The 11,875-nt window shown below is 44.7% G+C and overlaps 1 long non-coding RNA gene across 1 annotated transcript in view; it reads right to left on the bottom strand.

Annotated features, from left to right (window-relative positions):
• Positions 1 to 6,309: 6,309 nt before the first annotated feature.
• Positions 6,310 to 11,875, bottom strand: part of LOC135274761 (uncharacterized) — a 44,629-nt gene continuing 39,063 nt past the window's right edge. Inside the window, exon 2 of the long non-coding RNA XR_010342509.1 lies at positions 6,310 to 8,372. This is a non-coding gene — a long non-coding RNA (uncharacterized LOC135274761). The remainder of the gene's footprint in view (positions 8,373 to 11,875) is intronic.

The raw sequence follows: 11,875 nt of genomic DNA, 5'->3' as shown, positions 1-11,875 counted from the left end.
AATTTCTCCACATTCTCACCAACACTTATTATTTCCCATTAAAAAAAAATTATGACCATGCTAGAGGGTATAAAGTGATAACTCATTCTGGTTCTGATTTGCATTTCCCTGACAGAAAATGATGTTGGATATCATCCCATGTGTTTTTTGGCATTTATATGTCTTCTTTGGAGAAACATCTATTCAAGTCCTTTATCATTTTTTAAATTGGTTTGTCTTTTTGTTGACTTTTAAGTGTTCTTTATATATTCTGGATACTAGGTCCTTATCAAATACATGATTTGCAAATAGTTGCCTCCATTCTGTACATTGCCTTTTCATTTTTTCATAATGTGCTTTGATACACAGTTTTTATTTTTGATAAAGTTCAATTTATCTATTTTTGTCATTGTTCATGCCAAATCTAAAATTACAAAGATTTACCCTTAAGTTTTCTTCTAAGATTTTTATGGTTTTAGCTTTTATATTTAGGTAATTGATCCATTTTGAGTTAGTTCTTGCATCTGATGTGAAGTAGAGGTCCAGCTACATTGTTTTGCATGTGGGATATCCAGTTGCCACAGCTCAACTTATTGGGGAACCTGCTATTTCTCCACTGAAAGGTCTTGGCACCTTTGTTGAAAAGCAATAGCCATAGACCTAATGGTTTGTTTCTGGACTCTCAGTCCTACTCCCTTGATCTACATGCCCATTTTTATGCCAATATCACACCTTTTTGATTACTATAGCTGCATGTACTGCTTTGAAACTTGTTTTCCTTAATAATCGAAATAAATTCTGCAACACTGAACATCCCAATAAGTGAAACTTTTTATGTTTTGCTTTTCCATATTTCTCTGTTATCAAGAGCACCATTATAAACACACTTGTAGCTTAATAAATTAGCCGACCTACAGTTATTCCTCTGATAACTTCCTAGAAGTGGAATCACTGGGTCTCAGGATATCCAAAATTCCCAGACTTTTGTAGCTACTGCCAAATTCCCTTCCAGAATAGCTCAGGCAGCTTATCCTCTCTCCAGACTGGAAGAACCTGCCCAGCGTCTGTACTCCCCTCTCTCTTTATCCAGTTGTACCCCATGAATAATTACCTCTTCTCTCCTATCCACAACTTTGTTGAATATCAACTCTCATTCTTTTCACTGCTTTAAAGTTACTTAAACATCAGAACGTGTAATGCTATCATTTTTCCTTCTTCATCCCAAAGATTAAAAAAGGTTAGCTCAAGCCAGGTATGGTGGCTCATGCCTGTAATCCCAGCACTTTGGGAAGCTGAGGCAGGCAGATCACCTGAGGTCAGGAGTTCAAGACCAGCCTGGCCAACACGGCAAAACCCTATCTCTACTAAAAATACAAAAATTAGCCAGGTGTGGTAGTGTGCGCCTGTAATCCCAGCTACTCAAGAGGCTGAGGCAGGAGAGTTGCTTGAACCTGGGAGGTGGAGGTTGCAGCGAGCCAAGATCGCACCACTGCACTCCAGCCTGGGCAACAGAGCAAGACTCCATCCCCTCCAAAAAAGGTTAGCTCTGTTGAAAAGATCTGAAAACCCTGTTCCTAATGTGAGGATGCAGTTAGGACTCTGCTATGCAGTGAGTGTGCCTCCTGGCCGTTAACTACATGGGGTCCACCTGAAATAGTAGGAGGATGTCCTGGACCCCAATAGAGCAATAAAACAAAATCTCTTGGCAATTACCTTTAGCATAGAGATTGTGCAGTAGTGAAGAGTGGCAAAAGATATCCAGACTAAATAAAGCTACTCGTCTCCAACTGAGTCATGCTGGTTAGCAAAGGCCCTCCAGGCCCACTGGGTAGGAATGACAGGACAGAGAAGAAATGCTTCATTTGACTTGGGAGACAGCCCTTACTCCCTGCACCCTGGAACCAAAACCATTCTGAAAATTCCTCCACTGTGGCTGACATGTCATCGGAGCCACAGGGACCGTGAAGTTTTATTGCGATGGAAATGTCTTCCTTTGCCAGGAACTCAGCGTGGTGTCTGGCGAACAGCACAGGAGGGAACCAAAGGCAGGGCCATTACCCTGCAGAATGCGGAAGAAGTAAAGTCTCCCCACATGAAACATCTCTGACTCTGAGATAGCTGTTGCAGCTCAGGGACTAACAACAGACTTTCCTCACCAAGGTCCTTTCACCAAACAGAAGCAGGTTAAAGTATATATATATATACACACACATATATATATATATACACACACACACACACACATATATATATTAGCATCAAAGGACAGAAAAGTAAAAGGTGCCAGAAAGCCAGTTAAGTGGTTGATTCATGAACAAGCCCTAAGAAGACACCAACCAAAGTTAGACTGGGGGGAGCCTGGAATCTGCCCCCAACCCCCACCCTGCAAGGTGCAGATCCCATTCGCCACCTTCTTAGGGAACCCTGGGCGTGGTGTGCAAGGTGGCTGCCCCTGCCATTCCAGAGGGCAGGAGACGAGCCCACTCCATCCGGTCTGGGCTGATTGCTGCCCTCTCCAGGCCAGGCAGGGTTGAGTCTCTCCTTTATGGCTCTTTCTCCTCTGACCCCTTTCCCAAAACGGGATGCGTGAGAATGAGAAAGCAGTGGTTGAGAGAAGTGCTGGGAGGTCTCGGTCTAGTTGCTTGCATGATGACCGTGCTGGGGAGGAGGTGAGAAGAGGTCAGGTAGGTAGGAGAGTTTCCCACCCAGAAGGGAGGCCGCCTGTTTGCGTCAAGCAGATATTTGCTAGAGGAGCCCTCGTTCCAGCTGAGCCATCAGTACCAGAGGCATCGCAGAGGAAAGAGATTCTGGAATTTACATGTACTTTCATACCCTCTAGAGGACCTTAATTCATTCCTTTCTATGGCTGAGTAGCATTCCATTTGCAGCGATCTGGATGAGATTGCAGACTATTATTCTAGGTGAAGTAACTCAGGAATGGAAAACCAAATGTCGTATGTTCTCACCGATATGTGGGAGCTAAGCATGAGGATGCAAAGGCATAAGAGTCTCCAGGAGGATCTTGAGAAAGGTTCTGCTACAAGGCTTGGGATACATATGCGTGTGGGACGGCAGGCTTTTCTCGTGATGAGGCAGATTCCAGGCAGGTGTGAGGGCACTCCCTCTTGCCCCCTCTCCACTCCACTTTGTTATAAGCGGCTGTTTCGGTAGAGGAAACTTTCCCAAGCCTATCTGATTGGAGTGGGTATGCTACTGACCATATCTTCATTTCGGACTTTTGCATTCAGAAAACATGGCGATTAGTTTTCCTTGCAGAAATATTGAAACAGAATGGCTTTTAGCAGCCATTAATCCCTGTGACCTCGTTCACTCTTCTCTGGTGATGAGTGCATCAAAACCTCACAAACCACCACTAAAGAACTTACGTGTGTAACCGAATACCACCTGTACCCCAATAACTTATGGAAAAATAAAATTAAAAATTGAATAAAAAGAAAACACATATAAAGTGCTCACAGTGGGGCCTGGCACGTGGGAGCCATGACTGGTAATGTGCCTCCTTTGCCGAGAGATGGTTAATTGGTGGTGAAAAAAAAGACATTACACGGAGCACATGAGAAATTGGAAACAAGAAAGGTAAAATGTGCCAGGATCGAATAGGATTAAAAAATACACTAGAGAGAGTGAGAGTGATAGGTGAGGTCTATGATTAACTCAGCAAATAATGGTAAGTACAAAGATATAGAGACACAACTTTCCACCTTTAACTTCACCGAGAACTTTAAATAAGATCATCTCATAATCTCCTAAGTATACCGCAGGGAAAGACAGTATTAGGTGTGCTTTTCCGATGAAGCTTTGTGGTAGAGCCAACCTGTGGCCTGCGCAAGGCCACAGAGCTCTTTAGTGGTAGAAAGTGGACTTGAACCAGGTCTCCTGACTCTTGCTGGCTCCTCATGGCTAATGCAAAGAAGACAAAGGCACACAGACGTTTAAGAGCGCGGATGTGAAGCAGAGCAGAGGGAGGTGGTTGAGTGACTCTTCGCAGAGGCAGCACTTACACATCACAGAAGGAAACCAACGGGAAAGACTCTCCCAGGAAGGAGTCAAAACAGGTAAGTCTGAGGTGGGAAAACAGAGCTGCATTTCACAGCAGTACCCAAGCTGCACGGAGGTGAGGAAAAATGACAGCTGGTGAAGGGGAACACAGTTCAGAATGACTTGGTTGAAAGCACAGACAGCAAAACTCAAAAGGAGAACAGCACACACAGCAGGTAATAAGCGACTGTGTGAAGGGGAGATAGCTTTACGGAAGAGAACTGTGCAGAACCCGCCACTCCCACCTCCACAGACTCACCATGCAAAACACCACCACAAGTTAATTGCTCATTGAAACTTGTAATGCTACCCTCAGCATTACCTGGCAGAGGCAACGCTCACATCAAAGACTTTGATTAAAATTGTATAATATGCTGGGTAAAATGATTCTGCTGGTACCTCTTATTTTCCTACTTGAACTTCCTGCCAGGGAGGTTTTAGAAAAAGGGCATGGAGTTTCATGGAAAGATTTCTACATAGACAGTCAGCCTAAAATGAGCACCAGACCAGTGTTCCAAGCAGAAAGTTTATCAGCAAATTGCAGAGGGAGCCACGACTTGGGATGTGCCTGCTACGATGATCACAGGCATAGCAAGGAGGACGCCACAAAGGGGAAACTTTCATGGGCAAAAGGAAGCCCACACAAGCTGTTTTGAAACAAAGTCCACAGGTCACGGAGGCTCAGTGCAGGAATAGGCGCTGTTTGTTGCTCACTGCTCGTTTCTTAGTGGAGACGCTGCTGCTGGGGTCAGCATCCTTCAGCAGGTGGCTTGTCTGGAGTCCTGCAGTCTCCAGGAGGATCTTGAGAAAGGTTCTGCTACAAGGCATGGGACACGTGTGGCATGTGGGACGGCAGGCTTTTCTCGTGATGAGGCAAGTTCCAGGCAGGTGCAAGGGCACTCCCTCTTGCCCCCTCTCCACTCCACTTTGTTATAAGCGGCTCTGTTTTGGTAGAGGAAACTTTCCCAAGCCTGTCTGATTGGAGAGGATCTGCTACTCCCCGTATCTTCATTTCAGAGTTTTGCATTCAGAAAACGTGGCAATTAGCTTTCCTTGGAGAAATACTGAAACAGAATGGCTTTTAGCAGCCATTAATCCCTGTGACCTCATTCACTCTTCTCTTCAAAGAGGGCAACAACCAGAAACAGATTTCAAATGAAAACTCCTCTAATGAGCAGTGACAGACGGGCAATTTGGGAGTAATGAGCCTGCAGCCTGTAATCAGCCACTCTGTTCCCAGATAAGAAACTCCCGAACCCAAGCAAACACGCTTCTTAGCTGGCACGTTTCCCTGCTCCAGATAACCCTCTTACTCCTGTAACCTCCTTGGGCTTTATCTGTCCCCACATTCCCATCAAGTGCCAGGCTTAGCGTCTGAGGAATAGGAAGTCTATTTAATTTTATCTGACCCAGTGGTCCTCAAGCAAGAATGATTTTTGCGCCGCCCAGGGACGTTTGGCAATGTTGGAGAGACTGTGGATGATCCCGATGGGGAGAGAAAGGCAGAATGGTGCCATTGGCACCTAGCGGGTGCATGCCACCACACTGCAAACATCCTACAATGCACAGGAGAGCGCCCAGGACAATTATTCGGTCCAGATGTCGATAGAGCAGCCACCGAGAAAACATTAACTGGGGGACAGGCATGAATCAGACCACCGGGAACCACATCTGCAATGAGAGGTATTTCTCGCCCCAATCCTAGATCTGTCTTCCTTCTCACAAACACAGGATCCCAGCTTCTGCACATTTAAACATGCATGTGTAAGGACGCCTGCTGTGACCTGGATCTCTGCTGAGTCACAGTCTTCATGCTCATGGTGACGCTGGTGGATAAGTAAGGTCACAATTACACAGCAATGTACAGCAGGGGAGAGTTCCAGAACTCCGTGCACGCGTGAGGGATGGGCGTGCTGCAGAGAGTTAATCTCAGCAGAGTCACACAAGTCCATTTGAGGACAAGAATCAGAAAGGCCTACATTCATCTCTGAACCATTTGCTCCATAGCTTGATAGAAGTCAGTTACCTTCTGGCTGCCTTATCCCGATTGTCAAAAGGATACTAAGAAAATAAAGGCCATTATTTAATCCTGGACAAGAATCTACAGAGAACGTGGATTCTGGGATGTGCTCAGAAGAACGAGTTGTCTGTTTTTGAAGACGTGTGGCAAAAAATAACCAGAGAAAGGTATTTAATGTATTGCTATAACCAAATGGTGGAAAGAATCCCAATGTTCATCAACCAATGAATGGATAAACAAAATGCAGTATATACAGATAACAGGATTTATTTTACTATTAAAGGGAATGAAGTATTAACACGTGCTGTAGCATAAAAGAAGCTTGAAATTGTTGTGCTGAATGAAATAAACCCCACACAAGGAGTATATACTGTGTGACTGCACTTACGCGAAATGTCCAGAATTCACAAGTCAATTGAGACAAATGGATTCGCGGTTGCCAGGGACTGGGTGGGCAGAGAATGAGGAGTGCCTACTGATGGGCACAGTGTTTCATTCTGGGGACGATGAAAAGTTCAGGAGCTAGGTAGAGGTGAGAGTGCACAGCATAGTGAATGTATTAAAATCCACTAAATTGTATACTGTGAGGTTGCTAACATGGTACATTTTATTTTACGTGGGTTTTACCTCAATTTAAAAACATGTTTTGGCAGAAAGACAAACCTCGCATGTTCTCACTTATTTGTGGTTGCTAAACTCTAAAACCAGTGAACTCATGGAGATAGAAAGTAGAAGGGTGGTTACCAGAGGCTGGGAAGAGTGGTGGGCGAGGTGGCGGGGAATAGCTAATGGGTACAAAAACGTAGTGAGAAAGAATGAATAAGACGTAGCCTATGCTGGTGCAACAGGGTGACTATGGTCACAAATAATTGTACATTTTTAAATTACTGATAGAGTAAAATTGGATTGTTTGTAACACAAAGGATAAGTGCTTGAGGTGATGGATTCCCTGTTTACCTGATGTGATCGTTACACATTGCATCCCTATACCAGGCATCCCATCAATATATACCTACTATGCACCCACAAACACTTAAAATGAATATTTTAAAAAATGTTTTGGGAAACTTCACTTTAGAAGTCCTGATTAAACGAATTCTTTTGAATAAAAGGGAAGGGGAACTGCCTTCTGTTCTGGATCCACTGACTTAGGAAAATCAAAGTTAAACAAGCAGCAGAAGGTATCAGTGCACCAGGTGTTTGTAGATGGTAAACTCAGTAGCTTCTTTTCCCTGCAGCTCAGTGGCGCAGTTTTAAAATGGAATAGATGAATGTGTGCCGTTGAACAAACGCCACTCCCTGTCATCCGCCCAGCACTTTCCTGCCATTCTCACTTGTTATCTCTCTGTGTAGCTTCCTCTCATTATGCCTCAGTGAGACTCGGTGTGACCATGGCCAACACCAGCCTTTGGCACAAATGACCACCTACTCCCTGGGAATCCAAGACCTTCCTCCTCCAAGAGTACATCCACCTCTGGTATTGACGTTTCCTCCAGCCCTGGAGTCAAAACCATGTCTCTAGAGAGTCCTGGCGAAGAGGCAGAGCACAGTGTCACCTGTTACATCTGTACATAGCGTGGTGGACAGCACAGGGAGCAAATAACAGCAACTGCATTATCCAAACCTCAGTGTGCTTCCTGCAAAGGCTCGGGTCCAGCTGGGAGCCAGAGGCCACGCGCGACCAGAAGACAGGTAGCAAAAGGCACAGCTATTCAGAAAACGAGGTGGTTTAAACATAAGGATGACAGGAATGTGCTCGGGTATTTCCAAACAGGAGACAATAGACCTGGGATAATTCATTTCATTGCTTCCACACATCTTCAGGCCCTTCCTGGATTCTTTCTCCCTGGCAGCATACGCAGTCCTCCATCATCTGTGCTGAGAGCTGAATGTTCCTGTACACCAACATCTCCCCGTGCTTTCCAATGCTGCCAGGAAGGGCAGGCTTCAGGCTTCCCAAATGCTCCAGCTTTCTTTGCCAGCCCCACCACCAAATTCAAAGAATCAGAGTAACCATCAACAATGTGGAACACCAACATGTTCTTTGCAGAAGCAGACAGACATGCCCATGGAATCCGACTTTACCACAGTTCCTCTAGCTCAGTCCTGTGCCTCCAATGCACATGGACGTGGTCTTGGGTTTTGGAAGAATGGATTAATTTCTTCTTTGTTTGGATGCAGAATATAAAGATCGCCATAGCCAACTTGAAGCTATCCAAGTGTGAAGAAAAATAATTTCCGTCTTAAGATGACTCTAGACGCTCAAGTGCATTTTGTCATAAATGTTCATATACAGGAGAAAGCTTCAGTGAAGCTGAAAAAGAAAAGAAACCTACTAAAATATAAAGGTCCAAATAACATAAACCTCCTCCTAGGCTTCTCTGGTGTGCAACTTCTTGCTTACCTGGATACACACACAGAGTTATAGAAGGCTGGGCACTGCACCTGCGCTGTGCTGATGACATTGTCCTGTAAGCAGAGGCAGTCTATTAATGCCTGACTTGTATGCTTAAGAACAGTGGTCCCCAACCTTTTTGGCATAAGGGACCAGTTTCATGGAAGACAGTTTTTCCATGGACGGAGAAGGGGGGATGGTTTCAAGACAAAATTGTTCCACAAGGAACACACAACCTAGATCCTTCGTGCACATTTCACAATGGGGTTTGAGCTCCTATGAGAATGTAAGGCCACCACTGATCTGACAGCAGGTGGAGCTCAGGCAGTAATACTCACTCACCTGCCACTCACTTCCTGTTGTGTGGACTGGTTCCTAACTAGGGACCCCTGATTAAGAGCACACAACAGGGATTATCTGCATTTCATACACCCATTGATGGTAGACTGGATAAAGAAAATGTCATATATATATATATACCATGGGTTACTATGCAGCCATGAAAAAGAACAAGATCATGCCCTTTGCAGGAACATTGGCAGAGCTGGAGCCCATCATGTTCAGAAAACTAATGCAGGAACAGAAAACCAAATCCTGCATATTTTCACTAAAAGGGCTAAATGATGAGAACACATGGACACATAGAGGGGAACGCCACACACTGGGGCCTCCTGGAGGGAGAGGACGGAAATTGTTCCTGATTGAAATTGCTCCTGTTCCTGATGTTACTTCCTCCTTAGCAACCTGAATATTTTTATGACTGGGATCAAACTTTCACTTTTTTTTTTTTTTTTGAGACAATGGCTCACACATGTAATCCCAGCACTTTGGAAGCCTGAGTTGGGCAGATCACAAGGTCAGGAGAACAAGATTATCCTGGTCAACATAGTGAAACCCCATCTCTACTAAAAATACAAAAATTAGCTGGGCATAGTGGTCCATGCCTGTAATCCCAGCTACTCAGGAGGCTGAGGCAGGAAATCACTTGAACCAGGGAGTCAGAAGTTTCAGTGAGCCAAGATCATGCCACTGCACTCCAGCCTGGTGACAAACATTCATTTCTTAACTGATTAAGACAGTCAACAGAGTTCCTGAGGACTCTGCACAAGACAATGTACATACCCAGGAGTCTGCTTATGTCCAGGACTTTCTAGATCTGATGGAAGGATGGAAAGCAGACCACTGAGAAGTAAAAGTGGGGCATCTTCAGCATCAAATGGGAAGAGAAAAAGAGGGGCAAGTGCATCACCCGGGGTTGTGATATGGTCCCCATCCAAATCTTACCTTGTAGCTCCTGTAATTCCCACATGTTGTGGGAGGGACCCACAGGTGGGAGATGACTGAATCATGAGGGTGGGTCTTTCCCATGCTGTTCTCATGGTAGTGGATGGGTCTCACAACATCTGATGGTTTTAAAAGTGGGAGTTTCCCTGCACACGCTCTCTCTTTGCCTGCCATCATCCATGTAAGATGTTGATTTGCTCCTCAGATCTTCCCAGCCATGTGGAACTGTAAGTCCAATAAACCTCTTTTTCCTTTTTTTGTAAATTGCCCAGTCTTTCTTTAAAGATATGTCTTTATCAGCAGCATGAAAACAGACTAATACAGGTTGTCTGTAATCCCAGACTGCTCTTGGACCTGTGAAGAGGGAAGCCTACAAGAACTTTGGAGTATGGGTGACGGCATGACAGATCTTTTTACGTTTGGAAGACACACTCAATGCACATGCACATGTATGCTGCAGATGCACACACATATCTATAACATGTATGTAAAGATGAGTATATAATATACGGAGTGCCCTGGACAAGTTTACCAGGGCTGCCTTAGCAGAGCATCTGGTGGAAGTGTCACTGTCATATCTGCCTTCATGTTCACACAGCGTTCTCCCTGTATCCATGTCCAGATCCCCCATTTATCAGGACACCGGTCATATTGGATAAGAGCCCACCCTACTCCAGTAAGGCTTCATCTTAACACAGCTGCAATGACCCTGCTTCCAGATAAGGACACATTCTGAGGTACTAGGGGTTAGAATTACAACATATGAATTTGGGGAGAAACAATTTAATCATAACACCTCCACAACTACATAATATATGCAAATACATGCATGTACTCAGACAAATAGCCCCATAACCTTTCTGCTTTCCTTCTAAAAGCCACCCCTGACTAATAGCAACCTCGAGTCTACTTCTGTGGACTGTGCATCGCTGAGTTCAGTGTTAGCACATAACTTTATTTACTCTCTTGTTCCTGACATTATTACTTATAGAAATCTTCTGAAGAGCTCCTAAACCAAAGATAGATGTCTCCTCCAAAACAGAAGGCATTGAAAGGTGAACTTTTCCCCATAATTTACAATGTACTTGCAAACTTTCTTGAATGAGTGGCTTGTGAATAGGAAATATTTATTACACTGCCACTTCTGCCATTAAAAAGAGGCCAGATGCAGTGTAATTCCAGCACTTTTGGGAGGCCGAGGCAGCCAGATCACTTAAGGTCAGGAGTTCGAAACAAGTCTGGCCAACATGGTGAAAACCCATTTCTATTAAAAATACAAAAGTAGCCAGGCATGGTGGCACTGTATGTAATCCCAGCTACTCGGGAGGCTGAAGCATGAGAATTGCTTGAAACCAGGAGGTGGAGGTTGCAGTGAGTCGAGATCAAATGTGTACTCCAGCCTGGGTGACAAAGTAAGACTCCACCGAAAAAAAAAAAATGAGTCCACACCTCAACAAGTCCACACCTCGCATCCAAGAATTCCAGCTGTAGAAAGCAAAGTCAGACCAACCAGGACCTTGTAGACAGCTGGAAAGGTGGGCTTTCCCCACAAGCAGGGGCTGCATGCATCCTCTCGCTGATGAATGTCGATCGCCTGCCAGGGCAGTGGCTGGTTCTGCACATCGGGGTCTACATTGACCTCTGAGCCTCCTTTTGTCACTAAGAACAATGTATGCACAAGGGTTTGACTTGACGGGTGGCCTATCCTATTTTGCTTCAAAGGACCATCATGACACTGAGGGTAAGGAAATCCAAGCTGGACAAAACGTGATGTTGGAAGCTTGCTGGTTGTCTCAGATCCCAACGATAAAATAACATTGTTCTTCTATTAGTCTCTGTCTTGTTTGATGCCAAAGACAAACAACAGCCAAACTAAGTTAAATATTTTTTAATATGTTTGTCCAAAAGCCAACACATGAAGGTGCCTGAAACTTCGATTTCATAGTCTGCTTGCCTGATGGTGCTGCCTTTTAAAGAGATGTTGACGAAGATCAAGTGTTCCATCCTGTCCATTTATTTGTTTAAATACTGCTTCCATCCCTGTCTGTCATGTCCCCTGGGCAGCCTGTCTAATTTTGCTGCACATTCCGTATTGTGAAACCAGGCATCTCCCAGCCCATCATGACAACTGCAATGGT

This window comes from Aotus nancymaae, unplaced genomic scaffold, assembly GCF_030222135.1.
Source record: "Aotus nancymaae isolate 86718 unplaced genomic scaffold, 86718_ANA_hifiasm-v0.15.2.pri h1tg000014l, whole genome shotgun sequence".
Lineage (NCBI taxonomy): Eukaryota > Metazoa > Chordata > Mammalia > Primates > Aotidae > Aotus > Aotus nancymaae.
The sequence above is the reverse complement of the archived record's forward strand: the minus strand, read 5'-3'. Positions and strand labels throughout refer to the sequence as shown.